At 49.2% G+C, this 14138-nt stretch overlaps 1 protein-coding gene across 9 annotated transcripts in view; it reads left to right on the top strand.

Annotated features, from left to right (window-relative positions):
• The first annotated feature begins 215 nt into the window (after nucleotides 1-215).
• INPP4A (inositol polyphosphate-4-phosphatase type I A) overlaps nucleotides 216-14138 on the top strand; it is a 146249-nt gene continuing 132326 nt past the window's right edge. For 5 of the 9 annotated variants that reach the window (XM_025354440.1, XM_025354445.1, XM_025354439.1 and 2 more), the window contains exon 1: nucleotides 216-455. The gene's annotated coding sequence lies outside the window, so the exon portion shown is untranslated. Of the gene's footprint in view, nucleotides 456-1378; nucleotides 1520-14138 lie in introns of those variants that run through there. The other 4 variants (XM_025354448.1, XM_025354447.1, XM_025354446.1 and 1 more) reach the window with 1 other exon arrangement.

The raw sequence follows: 14138 nt of genomic DNA, 5'->3' as shown, positions 1-14138 counted from the left end.
CAAGAACTCCTTGCAGGTGAAGCAGTCACAGGCTAGGGTGGGATCATGTGGGAACCCAGCAGTAGGAATTGGCGCGGGCAGCTCGGCCACCGGCCCTGCGGCCTCAGGGGGCGGCCCCAGCTGGGACTGGTCGCGGGGCGGGGGTCGAGGGCGCGGGCCGGCCTCAGCGCGCATGCGCGGCGAGGGGGCGGGGTCAGGGCGGGGCTGCGCCCGGCGTCTAGAGCGGCGGCGGCTGGGGCTGCGGCGAGCGTGGAGGGTTCGCGGCTGGTGCGCCGCCGGGTCGGGCTCCGCGGGCCGGGTCGGGCTCCGCGGGCCGGGGCGGGAGGACCAGCACCTGAAGCCGGGCCCGCCGCCCGCGACTTCACAACCAGGCGGCGGCGCTGCTGCTGCGGGGCTCCGGCGCGCGACCCGGCGGGACAGCGGGGCGGCTGGCGCCGGGGGCCGGGGAGCGCCAGGTAGGTGGGTCGGGCCGGGCGGGAGGCGACGCGGCCGCCGCGGGGGCCGGGGCCGGGGACTGACAGCGGGCGCGGGGGCGCGTCCCGGTCCTTGCTGGGCCGGACGGAGACGGCGCCCGCGGTTTTCATGGAAATTGCACTGCCTAGCGGTGCCAGCGGTCCACCTGCGGTGGCGTCTTTTGAGAACAATCCGAGCCCGGCCGACCCCGAGCCCCGTGAAGACGCGGCCGCCCCGGCAGGGGGCCGGGTGCCGAGCGGGCGCGGGGCCGCGGGATGCAGACGCGGCGCCTGCCCGGTGCGGCTCCAGGGCTGGGTCTCCGGGCTCCTGACGCTGGAGGCCTTGCAGTGTTTTGGGTGAAAACATCACCGGGTGAAAGTAAACATGCATCTCCGGGTAGGAAATCTGGTCTCCATCCTCGAAACTCCTCCCTTTTCTGCCCGCCCTTAGACCCCGACAACATTTCTGGCATGTTTGCTTTCTGTTATTTTATTTCTCTCTGGCTTTGCTCGTCAATTAATTGAGGCCTGAGAAATGTGCAGGGATCTGTGGCAGTCTCTTGAAAAGCCAGCCAGGAATGGGTAGGCCCCAGAAGACAGACATTCAAAATGTCAGAGGTAAATTTGTGTCTTTGTGGGCGAAGGAAGGGCGTGTTGATGGTCTCGCTTCCCTCCCCCTGTTGCCTGCCCTCTGACATTACATAATGATGGGGCCTTCCTGCCCCGAGTTCATCCATAATGACAGACCATGAAAATGTTCCTCTGGGTGAAAGACCTATAGCTGGTAGAGCCCATCTTCTCTTTGGCTTTGCCACGGAATGTGTCTTCTGCTGGGAAGCTGCCTAAGAGTGGAATTTGATTTGTCACCTGCCCCTCAGGACATTTAAACCAAGGGAATGGGGGTGGGGTGGCGATTTGGGTGTTGCAGAGAAATTCTGCCAGGTTCATCTGTTCACAGTGGGTTGTGTGGGCCGTGGGGAAGCCAGTGGGGTTGAGGACAGAGTGGGTTGGCTACGGTGTGAATCATGGTTCTGCCGCTTGCTGACTCTGGTTCTCGTCTCTAAAAGGTGAGAGCAGAGCTTTTTTTGCTGTTTGTTTTGGAATCTAGCTGCTGTTGGCGTTGGCCGGTGCACGTAGAATTGCTAATTTTTCTTTGGTTGAAAACACGCTTTCTTTAACGAAAATTTTGTTTTTGGATCTGGGCTAGGGCATTTGTTTCGGGGGTTCTTTGCTGAAGTGTCGACTGCTAATTTACTGTTGTCTTTGAAGAAAGAATGATGGGGCCCATGTGAGAAGCACAGTGTGGTTGGTCCGTTGGAGGACTGGTTGGTACCAGGAGACCTTGATGCCGTCTGTCCCAGGGGTGGCGTTGCATGTGAACGGGCCTCCCAGGGCCTCATTCCCTGTGATGTCTTGTAAACACGCCTGTGAAGCCAGAGCTACTTGGTAGAGTCTGGCTTGAAGATAAGGCTTAAAGAAATGGATGTGGACAAATTCAAAGAGAAAGAAACATTGTATTTCTACTGAGCTCCTTATAGAATTAGTCCACTTACCTGGCCACCTTACTCATCATGTAGCAACTTTTTGCATGTAGAGTTTTCTGTCTCAGGGTGTTCATCTGCTTAGGTAAGTCTTGTTTCCTAACTAGATTCAGAACCAAGGGCAGATGTTACAGTGCGTCCCTGTTTTCAAAACTGGATATTTTGTAGTATTGCTGTTGAACCGAATGTTAGCTTTTTTTTTTTTTTTTTTGAGACGGAGTCTCGCTCTGTCGCCCAGACTGGAGTGCAGTGGCCGGATCTCAGCTCACTGCAAGCTCCGCCTCCTGGGTTTACGCTATTCTCCTGCCTCAGCCTCCCGAGTAGCTGGGACTACAGGCGCCAGCCACCTCGCCCGGCTAGTTTTTTGTATTTTTTAGTAGACACGGGGTTTCACCGTGTTAGCCAGGATGGTCTCGATCTCCTGACCTCGTGATCCGCCCGTCTCGGCCTCCCAAAGTGCTAGGATTACAGGCTTGAGCCACCGCGCTCGGCCAGCTTTTTTTTTTTAAATCACTTTAAGGAAAGGATGAAATAATACGCATGAGAGCTTTTTGTAAACTGTAGAGCACTAGAAAAATGGGATGTGTGTGACAGAGAACTATCAGCCGTGCAAGTCCCTTTAACTAGCTGCCTGCCTAAGAGGGAGCGTTCTCAGCCAGCATCTCTTCAAATGCACACAGGAATGGACCTGAAGGCGGTGTGGGGCCAACAGACCCACTGATCCCCAGCCCAGGGCTTAACATCTCAAGAGGTCAGTGAGGCAGAGTGGAGGGGGAGGCTTCCCACCAAGACTGTTTCATGCTGTTTTCATTTTTAAATGAAAAGCTCCTTTTTAGCTTAGTAATCCAGAAAGGTTGCCACAACATCATCAACCGCTCATGGTGTCAGGAGGCTCTGACTTTCACTGAGAAAAGAATAGCACAAATCTGCAGTGAAAAAGGCTTGATTATGTTGGCGCTTCTGTAGAACTTGATTAATGAGCTGGTCTTGAGAGAGCCTTCAAAATGGCTTTTTTTTTTTTCCAGTGTCCTAAAACAGAAGCTCTGTGAGGAAAACATATTTCCAGGAGACCAATATTAACGCCCATGCATGCTTGCTTCATTTTCTCTCTCTGTTTTAAGGAAAATGCCATCAGGAAGCTAATCCCAGGGAATTTACCTATATTTCTATTCATATGCACATGTTCTCTAATTTTTTTTTTTTTTTTTTTTTTTTTTTTAGTATTTTGATATAGTTTTAGACTTACAGAAAAGTTGCAAGAATAAGCCAAAGGTTTCTCAGATTCTCCAAATGTGGACATTCTGTTACACTGCTTTATCATTCTCTTGTATTCCTATGTATTACTACTTTTTTCTGAACTACTTAATAGTAGGTTGCAGGCTTGAGGCCCTTTTACCTCTAAATGCTTCACTGTGTATGTCCCAAAAAACAAGGATATTCATAACAACAGTAATCCCAGCACTTTGGGAGACTGAGGCAGGCGGATCACAAAGTCAGGAGATCAAGACCATCCTGGCTAACATGGTGAAACCCCGTCTCTACTAAAAATACAAAAAATTAGCTGGGCGTGGTGGCAGGCGCCTGTAGTCCCAGCTACTTGGGAGGCTGAGGCAGGAGAATGGTGTGAACCCGGAGGCGGAGCTTGTAGTGAGCAGAGATTGCATCACTGCACTCCAGCGCGGGCAACAGAGTGAGACTCCATCTGCAAAAAAAAAAAAAATCATGGCTGGGCGCAGTGGCTCATGCCTGTAATCCCAGCAATTTGGGAGGCTGAGGCAGGAGGATCACTTGAGGTCAGGATTGTAAGAACAGCCTGGCCAACATGACAAAATCCTGTCTCTACTAAAAATACAAAAATTAGCGGGGTATAGTGACAGTCCCAGCTATTTGGGAGGCTAAGGCATGAACTCAGGAGGTGGAGGTGGCAGTGAGCCGAGATCATGCCACTGCACTCTAACCTGGGCAACAGCGTGAGACTCTGTCTCAAAAAAAGAAAAAAAAATCAGGAAATTAAGGTTGATACAACACTGTTTAGTGTAGAGGTCATATTTAGATTTTGTCAATTGCTTCTATAATGCCCTTTATAGCAAAAGAAAATCCTAGATCATCTGTTTTGCATTAGGTTTTTCTGTCTCTATAGTGTCCTTTAATCTGAAACAGTTATCAAGTCTTTCTTTTGTATTTCACAGCATAGACATATTTGAAGACTACTGACTTTTTAAGATAATGCCCTCAATTGGGTTTCCTGTGGTTTCATGATTAGATTCAGGTTTTGCACTTCTGGCGGGAGTAGCACAGGGTTGAAGCAGTGGCAGTCTTCTCTCTCTCTCTTTTTTTTTCTTAAAGAGAGAAGGTCTCTCTTGGTTGCCCAGGCTGGAGTGCAGTGGTGCCATCGGAGCTCACTACAGCTTGGACCCCCTCCACTCAGTGATCCTTCTGCCTCAACCTCCTGAGTAGCTGGGACTACAGGTGTGTGCCATTGCACCCGGCCAATTTTTAAATATTTTACAGGGACAGGATCTCACACTGTGTTGCTCAGGCTGGTCTCAGATTCCTAGTCTCGCCATCCTCCTGCGTTGGCCTACCACAGTGCTGAGTTTACAGATATGAGCCACTGTGCCCGACTGATGCTGCAGCCTTCTTAGTGTGCCCCAGCAGGAGGCATATGCTGTGATTTTCCCCTTCTCTGGCCCTGTTAACTTTGATCACTTGAATTAAGGTGGTATCTATCTCATGGAAAAGTTACCATTTTTCCCTTTGTAGTTGATCTGTGTCTCAAAGGGAGAGAATCCGACACTATGTAAATATACTGTTACTTCTCATACAGTTACTGACTAGTTTCAGAATCCATTGATGTTTCTTACCTGAGTCAATTATTAACATAGTTGGCAGATGATGATTTTCTAGTTTCATAGTTCCTTCTATATTTATTAGTTGGAATTGTACTGAAAGGAAGAACTCTCCTTTCTCTATTATTTATTTTTTGATTTGTATCGCTGGACTCATGAATTCTTGCTTTATTCAATAGATGATAGTCCATTGCTCCAATCATGTATTTTATTGCTCAAATTATCCTAGATTTGGCCAGTGGGAGTCCCTTCAGTCTGGCTTTTGTGTCCTTTTGACAAATGCTCATCATTCTTTGAGGACTTTTCTTCCTGGCACAAAATCTTCAAGACTCAGCCTCTACTTTACTTGTCCCAGCCCTGGAATCAGCCGTTTCTCCAAAGAGTCCTGGTTTCCTTTAGTGGAGAACGGTATTAAAAACCGAGACGGCCGGGCGCGGTGGTTCACGCCTGTAATCCCAGCATTTTTGGAGGCCGAGGCGGGCGGATCACGAGATCAGGAGATCGAGACCATCCTGGTTAACATGGTAAAACCCCGTCTCTACTAAAAATACAAAAACTTAGCCGGGAGTAGGGGGCGCCTGTAGTCCCAGCTACTCAGGAGGCTGAGGCGGGAGAATGGCATGAACCGGGGAGGCGGAGCTTGCAGTGAGCCGAGATGGCGCCACCGCACTCCAGCCTGGGCGACAGAGCGAGACTCCGTCTCAAAAAAAAAAAAAAAAAAAAGGGCGCAGTGGCTCAAGCCTGTAATCCCAGCACTTTGGGAGGCCGAGACGGGCGGATCACGAGGTCAGGAGATCGAGACCATCCTGGCTAACACGGTGAAACCCTGTCTCTACTAAAAAATACAAAAAACTAGCCGGGCGAGGTGGCGGCGCCTGTAGTCCCAGCTACTCGGGAGGCTGAGGCAGGAGAATGGCGTAAACCCGGGAGGCGGAGCTTGCAGTGAGCTGAGATCCGGCCACTGCACTCCAGCCCGGGCGACAGAGCGAGACTCCATCTCAAAAAAAAAAAAAAAAAAAAATTATTAAAATAAACAACAAAAAAACCCGAGATATAGGCACTAAGCCTGCCCATTGCTACCGAGGTGTCACCGATTCTAGACCTTCTCAGGGGATGGATGCTCTCATTGTAAACATAAATGTAGTCACATTACACACAATTTTCTGTGGCTTGGTACTCCTTCCATTAGGCTGTGAAACTGTGTTTCCCTTTAATTCGGCCACCATTTAAGAGAATAAGTCTTGTCAATTTTGCCAGTCTAATGGGCAAGGAAGACATTATTGTTTTAAGTACATTTCCCAAATTACCAAAAATATCGGATACCTTTTCTTAATGTATATTTTAACTTCTAATGAATTACCTGTTTATATGCTTTGTTCATTTTTTCTTATCGGGCTGTTTTTCCTTATCTTACTAGATTGTGGAAGTGACTGTAACTTTGAATTTTATTCTTGGCAGCTTTAGAATGCTTTCTAAAGTGTGATGCTTTTTTTTTTTTAAAGTCCTAAATGCCAAGGAACCCCAGCTTTTCTGAGTACCCCCTGCATGCCAGGCCTCCCTGGACATCCTGTGGGAGGTTCTGTCCGAAGGTGAGCTGTGGTATTGAGGAGTGGTTAAGACACCCTCCTGAGGGTAGTTAAAAGAGGCTAAACTGGGACTAAAACCCAGTTATATCACCTAACTTCCTTCACAGGATTAAAAAATAAATGCTTTTCAATGTAGGGATAAAAATTGATTACCTGGACTTGCCGGTATCAACAATTTCTATTTTCAGTATTTTGGTTTATAAATCAGGACTTTCTTTTACACAGTCCTTTTTGGTGAGCATACACACATGCACGTCTTTCAAAACCCTTTATTTTATCCCTAGAACTATTGTGGACTCTGGCGCTGCACTTTCTGTGAGCATCCAGCTAGCTGTGTGACTTTGGGCAAAGGGCTTAATCTTTCTGTGCCTCAGTTATCTCGTCCACAAAACTGGGCTGCTGGTAGTAGCGGCCCCAGAGGCCTGTTGGGGGATTAAATGAATTAACAGTTAATCCTGGTGCCTCAGAAGTGTGCAGAACGAAAGTGGTACAATGGGTTCATATACAGAGTGTGGGTGGTTGGCGGAGCTTGGAATTAGATCAGCCTTTCCTCTGTGGATTTAAGCTCTTAGTTATCTCTCTCTTTTTTTTGAGATAGAGTCTCACTCTGTCGCCCAGGCTAGAGTGCAGTGGCACCATCTTGGCTCATTGCAACTTCCGCCCCGTGGGTTCAAGCAATTCTCCTGCCTCACCCTCCCGAGTAGCTGAGGTTACAGGCATGCACCACCACGCCTGACTAATTTTGTATTTTTAGTAGAGACAGGGTTTCACCATGTTGGCCAGGCTGGTCTCGAGCTCCTCACCTCAGGTGATCCAGCTGCTTCAGCCTTCCAAAGTGCTGGGATTACAGGTGTGAGCCACTGCATCCGGACTTAGCTGTCCCTTGCATCATAGCCTGTCTGGTATTGGAAAGCCAGGGTCCTGGGTGCGGTGTGCATGTCTCCTCTTTCTGGTCTTTGCACGTCCCTTCGTCGTGCCTTGTGAGGCTCGCAGGCCCATGCCTGCCAGCCAGCCCAGCTGGCCTCTGGTGTTTGCCCACAGCCCTAACCTGGAGTATGTGTAAGACTGCTGGTCTTTTAATATGGAATTTGTTCAGTGAGGCTTACCTGGTGAAGGACTTAGGCACAGTAAGCAGATGTATATGGTGGGGGCGGTGGTGGGGATCATGTTCTGGTCAGGTCCATTTTCTGGAATAGGGGCAGGAAGACAGGGATGTCCTCTGATGTCCAGGAGGAAGGGTGGGGACCACTGGAAGAGGAAAGTGTTTACCTGCTCCCAGCTCTGGTCCTGGGATCCTCCTAGAGCCCTTTCCCTGAGACACCTGGTAGTTCTGACCTCTGGTTGCTGCAGCGCCCCTCTTGTTGCACCTCACCAGGTGGTATTCTGATGTCTCCTGAAAATCCCCTACCCCTTTCCTGCGCCTCCCATAGGCCTCACGCAGGTGGCCTCAGCTGCTATTATGAAAGCTGTCTATTATTAATTCACCCTAGTATATTGAACACCCCTCTTTCCCTCTCTCGTGTTGCTTGCATTTCTAAATGGTGTATTCTCAAACCAATTAATTTGAATTTTCAAGAAGGATGACCTGAGTGTGTGAACTCTGGAAATGTGAAGGAAGTGTTTAGGCAGGTGGTTGTTTCTGGGGAACAGGGTCCTACGAGGAAACAGGGATGCCCAGTTCAAGCTTTTCCCTGGATTATGGGGTGTGTCAGTTGGGATGCTTTTGGCTGCCAACAGTGACATTTATTATCTCAGAGAACTGGAGTCTCCATCAGCACGCCACAGTTTCATCAAGGACCTTGATTCTGCTCCTCTGTGCAGCCATCACTGCCGGTTTCATCTTAGCGGGTTAGTCTCCTCGTGATTCTGAGATGGTCGTTAGGGGCAGTGGGACTGCATACTTCTTGTTCCTATCCAGCAGGAGCAGGGAACGAGACCAACCAGCTGATTCCCCAGCCAGCGTCTACCAGTCCTTCCCTCTGGCCTGTGAGAGCAAAGGGTCACGGGGCCTTCCCTGGACCAGCAACTTGAGGCTGTTGAGAGTGCTGTGTGCTGATTGGCTTAGGCTGGTGGTCCTCCAGGTGTGGTCCTCAGACCAGTAGCGGCAGCATCACCTGAGAACTTGTTAGAACTGAAGATTCATGGATCCCACCCCACCCACTGAATCGGAAACTCTGGGATGGGGCCCAGAAAGCTGTGCTTTGAGAAGACTTCCAGGTGATTCTGATGCAAGGTCACATTGGAGAGCAGCTCTTTTAGTTTAATCAAGACTTCCCCCACTCCCCAATTGGAGACAGAGCTGACTTCCTGAGGACCGGGGAGGAGGTCAGGTCCTAGAATAGCAAGAAGGAAGAGTGGATGGTGGGTGGCCGGCCCACCGTGTGAACTAGCCAGTGTTTAAGGCCCTGAGGGCCACTTTGCTCTCCTGAGTCCTTCCCCTGCCCCCCATTCGCCGGCTTGTCCACCCATATAAGTTTCTCAGCCCCCTTGCGTGAAGCTTCTTCAGTTCCTCCAAGTGTGGCCTATACTCTCCCTGTATGACTCAGTGCCAAAGGAAGCAACCTCAGTAACACCCCAGCTCTAGGTCTGTCTCTGGCCTAGCAGGGATGGAGTCCACCGAGCTGGTGCCGAGAGTCCCCATGGGCTATTTTTTTTTTTTTTTTTTTTGAGACGGAGTCCCGCTGTGCTCCCAGGCTGGAGTGCAGTGGCGTGATCTCGGCTCACTGCAAGCTCCGCCTCCCGGGTTCACGCCATTCTCCCGCCTCAGCCTCCCAAGTAGCTGAGACTACAGGCGCCCGCCACCACCCCGGCTAGTTTTTTGTATTTTTAGTAGAGACGGGGTTTCACCATGTTAGCCAGGATAGTCTCGATCTCCTGACCTCGTGATCCACCCGCCTCGGCCTCCCAAAGTGCTGGGATTACAGGCTTGAGCCACCGCGCCCGGCCCCCATGGACTATTATGACTCATCTTCTGAAGCCATTCCTGAAGCGTGTTCATTTGTGTAGGGGCTGCCTACGCTGCTGCTCCTTGCTCGGCTAGAAAAAAAGAGCAGTGCAGTTAGTAGGTGCTTGAGAAATATTTAGGAAATTGGCCTGGAGACAGCCCAAGTGATTACTTTCAGTGGTGGTTTTTGCCTGTGTTCTGTCCCCTGTTTTGCAAGTACAACTCCAACTTAATGTTTGGGTGAAGTGAGTAGCCACCTCCATGGTGTAATTTGTGAGATCACAATGACCCACTTTTCTGAATTTTTCCTGAAACTAAAGAGTTGAGATATTTCTGGACTTTCAGCTTTAAAGATTCATCTTAATACATAAAAATAACGTTTAAGGGTAGTCTTGCGCTGAGCTCTAACCACATTTGCACTAATTATTGAGGAAGGAAGGGCACCTGAGGAGGAAACAGGCTAGAGAAGGGTCCACACGGCACGTTTCAAAATGCAATGGTTCATGAAATCAATTTGAGGTTGTAACTAGCATTAAAAAGCTTTTTTGAAATATCAGATATCCAAGTAGATTTCCTGGGGGAAGCATAACCCTTTTTTGGTGAAATATCTAGTTATTCACATGCAGTGTATTTGGGGTATTGTGATGGCGTGACTGTTTCTTACAGTGGGTTTTGGTAAAGATGTGTCAAACCCTAGGGCTGAGTGCAGCGGGTCCTAACCTGTAGGAAGGCGGGTCCTATGCTGGATATGTATACACTTGGGGTCTTTTCCTGGGCCTGGGGCCTGTGGCTTTTGTCAGAACGTGGTGGTCTGTGACTCGCCATAGATCGAGAACCACTGACCTAAAACCAGAGGAGACTTTCAGTGGTGTGGGCCAGTGGGAGTGGAGCTGGGGGCATGAGGGGCAGGCACGAAGCCCTGGGCCTGGTCCTGCTGTGGAGTATTGTCCATGGCATTAAGCCATCTGGGCCAGATCCTCCTGATGAGGAGGCCTCTGCACGGCCACCCTGAAAGACAGGGGAGATGGTGGCAGGGAGTGTGTTGATCACCTGAGGTCAGGAGTTCAAGACCAGCCTGGCCAACATAGTGAAAACCCATCTCTACTAAAAATACAAAAATTAGCTGGGTGTAGTGGTGCACACCTGTAGTCCCAGCTACTCAGGAGGCTGAGGCAGGAGAATCACCTGAACCCGGGAGGTGGAGGTTGCAGTGAGCCGAGATCACACCACTTCACTCCAGGCTGGGTGACAGGGCAAAACTCCCTCTCAAAAAAAAAAAAAAGTAAAACAAAAATTAACTCTGGTTGCCAGATGGGTCCTTTACCTATCAGGTGGATCCGCATATTTCTTCATAAGAGAGAGTCTCCTTGTTTGGGGCTGGCCCCAGTGAACGCATTGCTGCTTGTGACTCCCCGCTGGAATCCTTTGTGCCTTGACACTGTCAGGACAGTTCCCAAGGCTGGCTTCGGGTCAGCCATGACCCCCATTATTTAATGCAGGCTCTAGCCTGGTTTGTTTCACAAAGCTTGTGTAGTGATGGCTTTGGCATGTTTGTACTTGTTGTTTTGGGGAAGGGGCAAGTTGGATTGCAGGTAGAAAGTGCTGGATGTGCATCCAAGTCAGCTTTCTCATCTGTAAAATGGGGAGGGTGCTAGTCTTACGGGAGGGTGGCGGGGATTGATAATATACATGGGAGAGGGCTGTGAACCGCAGTGCGCTGGATCAGTCCAGACACGAATGTTTCCACCCCCGCTCCACCTGACAGTCTTGGTAACTCTGTTTTCCCCACAGCACTGTTATTTTTCACGTGTGCTCGAAGGGCTGGAGTATACCCTATTGTTGACTCCTGCTCAGGGCACCGTCCAGGGGAAATGTCACAGAAGAGGGAGGTGCTGAGAGGCAGGGACATCCAGCGAAGTTCAGAGGAGAAGGGTGTGGGGGTGGGGGGTGGGAGGAGGAAGTGGAGGGCTGGCACTCCCTAAACTCTCAGTCAGCTGGTCACTGACCCAACTGAGCCTTCTGCTGACACTGTTTTTACAAGGAATGGAAGGACTAATGATTGTACGAGCTGAAATGTTGAGTATTTTCACATTTCTTATTCATTCTTTGTTCTCAGTGTATGCAAATGTTAAATGATCACATTACATAATTGGGTGATAATCAAATGGCAATAAAATGGTATGTTTGACAGAGCCCAGTATTTTAAAATAGGGCTACGTGCCAAGAAATGTCAAGATAGGCTGGGTAAGGTGTCTCAGGCCAGTGATCCCAGCACTTTGGGAGGCCAAGGTAGGAAGATCGCTTGAGCCCAGGAATTCAGACCAGCCTGAGCAACAAAGCAAGACCCTGTCTCTACTAAAAATTAAAAAATTAGCCAGGTGTAGTAGTGCACACCTATATTCCCAGCTTCTTGGGAAGCTGAGGCGGGAGGATCACTTGAATTCAGGAGGTTGAGGCTGCAGCGAGCTACGATCGCACCAGTGCACTCCAGCCTGGGTAACAGAGTGAGGCCCTGTCTCTATAAAAACAGAAAAAAAAAAAGAGATACCCCAGAATCTTCCAAATATTGTTACCCCTATGGTTTGGAAGAGGGGAGTGAATAAATGGATTGGCCTTAGGGACGGCACCTTGCTGGTAGACTGTGCCCACCTCAGGTAGACGGGAAGGGCTAGCAGTCTCATGTGTAGTTTGTCTCCAACTTGCCAGTGACTTGGTGAAGTCATGCCTGAATCTCACCCTCCTCTTTTCTTGTTCATCTAGCGAAGGTGTTTTCCTTTGTTCCTCCCCCGTGGCATCCTCCCTGACGGCGGAATGGAGTGGTGGTAGTGCCCAGGGGCTACATGGGTGAAGTGTGGTGTGTTCTTGATTTACTTGGCATTGGACTAAGACACACACGCATACAAGTGTCTATTTAGGGAAGTTGTTCTTTGGTCTGTTTCCTTGGAAATACTGCCTTTTTATTCTTTCACTTTCTCTCCCCTCTGCAGTGATTCAGCAGCAGCTTTCTAGAGAAGAAACTACATAGTGTCAGAGACCCTGGAATACCAAGGATCTGTCAGTGGAGAGGGAAGCTGCCTGTGTGTCACGCAGGCCACATTCTTCCTGGTCCAGCTAGAGCGTCCCGTGCCTTTCCTTGGTTTTTCCAGCCTCTCTCCATCACTCCTTCTGAGGCCCTTTGCAGACAGTCCCCCAGTGCAACTACAGCATTTTTGTAAGACCAGCCCTTGTCGTTTTCCCCTTGACTGAGGGAGACCGCTTGACTCTAGCATGCTGTATGCACACTTATCTTCTGTTTCAGGTCTGAACTGTCTTTCTGGCAACTTTCTTTCCTCTTAGCCATTCCTGACTTGTTTCAAAAAGGATATGTGGACTTGAAATTACCAGTTAAAGCAGAAAATGATTAAAAAGAAAAAAAGGGCTTCAAATGTCAAATGGATACAACTGTGTAAGTTGTAGAAGAAGCTCTGAACACGTTACGGGGAGGTTGCCATTGCTAAAAGCTTTTACATTTTTTATTTACTTATTTTTAGAGACAGAGTCTTGCTGTGTTGCCCAGGTTGGAGTGCAGTGGTATGATCATAGCTCACTGCAGCCTTGAACTCCTGGGTTCAAGCATCCTCCTGCCTCAACCTCCCAAGTAGTAATGACTACATGCGTGTGCCGCCACACTTGGCTAATTTTTAATTTTAATTTTTTCTAGAGACTGGGTCTTGTTGTGTTGCCCAGGCTGGGCTTGAACTCTGGGCCTCAGGCAGTCTGCCTGCCTCAGCCTCCCAAATTGCTGAGATTACAGGGCATGAGCCACTGTACCCAGCCACTTTTACGTTTTTCATTCTCATCTGTTTCTTCTGGAAACACCACAGAGACCATGAGAATAGGAGCTTGTCTTACTCCATAGTGCAAATAGTCTTACAAATAGTGTTCCACCATCAATTGCCCAAAACACGTGTTTTGTGACTATTATTGTAGGGTGCCTTTGTGTATGGTATGTTAAATAACTCCACTGGAGGGAGGAAGATCTTTGTGTTTTGAGTCAACTTAATTATTTAATCATTCTTTAATTAGTGTAGTGTCTTTACCAAGCTAGATAATTAATATCTTTTGTCAAAGAGAGAAGAAAGCCAGTGGATGGGTTGTGAAGTGGTGAGGGACTTTTTGTATGGGTGGGTTTTCGTGTGGCTCAAAGGGAAGGATACCTCAGTGACAGCAGTGTCACCGGAAACAACTTCGTACCAACTTGCATGGTGAGGAACATTCAGGTTTTAAAGTTAGTCTCACTCAGTTTCTCCTGGGGGACAACATTGGCCTTTCTCATTGGGGATTTGACTGTTGGGGTTGGGCCATGTCCCTGGGTGTGTCCCAGCCCAGACACTCAGGGTACTGGCCACCCTGCCTCAGCCCCCTCTGGAGTGAAGAGAATTTTAAGCAGTAGTGGATATAACTCATTTCAAGTAGGATTAGGTCTAGCCGGGTGAGCATAGTGGCATGCACCTGGTGAGGCTGTAGTCCCAGCTACTTGGGAGACTGGGGCCGGAGGACTGCTTGAGCCCAGGAGTTTGAGACCAGCCTGGTCAGTATAGTGAGACCAGCCTGTCCCAAGCAAACAAACAAAAACAGGATTCCGTGAGCTATGACTAAATTCCAGGGCGGTAACTGCTGTGTTATTCTTTGGGAACTGAGCATCCCAGGGTTTGACCAGTGTTTCATATGATAGATTGGCTCTTTTGTAAACTGTTAGGACTATACCAGTGTTTGTCATGGCAGCT

Source organism: Theropithecus gelada, chromosome 13 (assembly GCF_003255815.1).
Source record: "Theropithecus gelada isolate Dixy chromosome 13, Tgel_1.0, whole genome shotgun sequence".
In the NCBI taxonomy this organism is placed as follows: Eukaryota; Metazoa; Chordata; class Mammalia; order Primates; family Cercopithecidae; genus Theropithecus; species Theropithecus gelada.
This window is presented reverse-complemented; position numbering and strand designations above follow the sequence as displayed.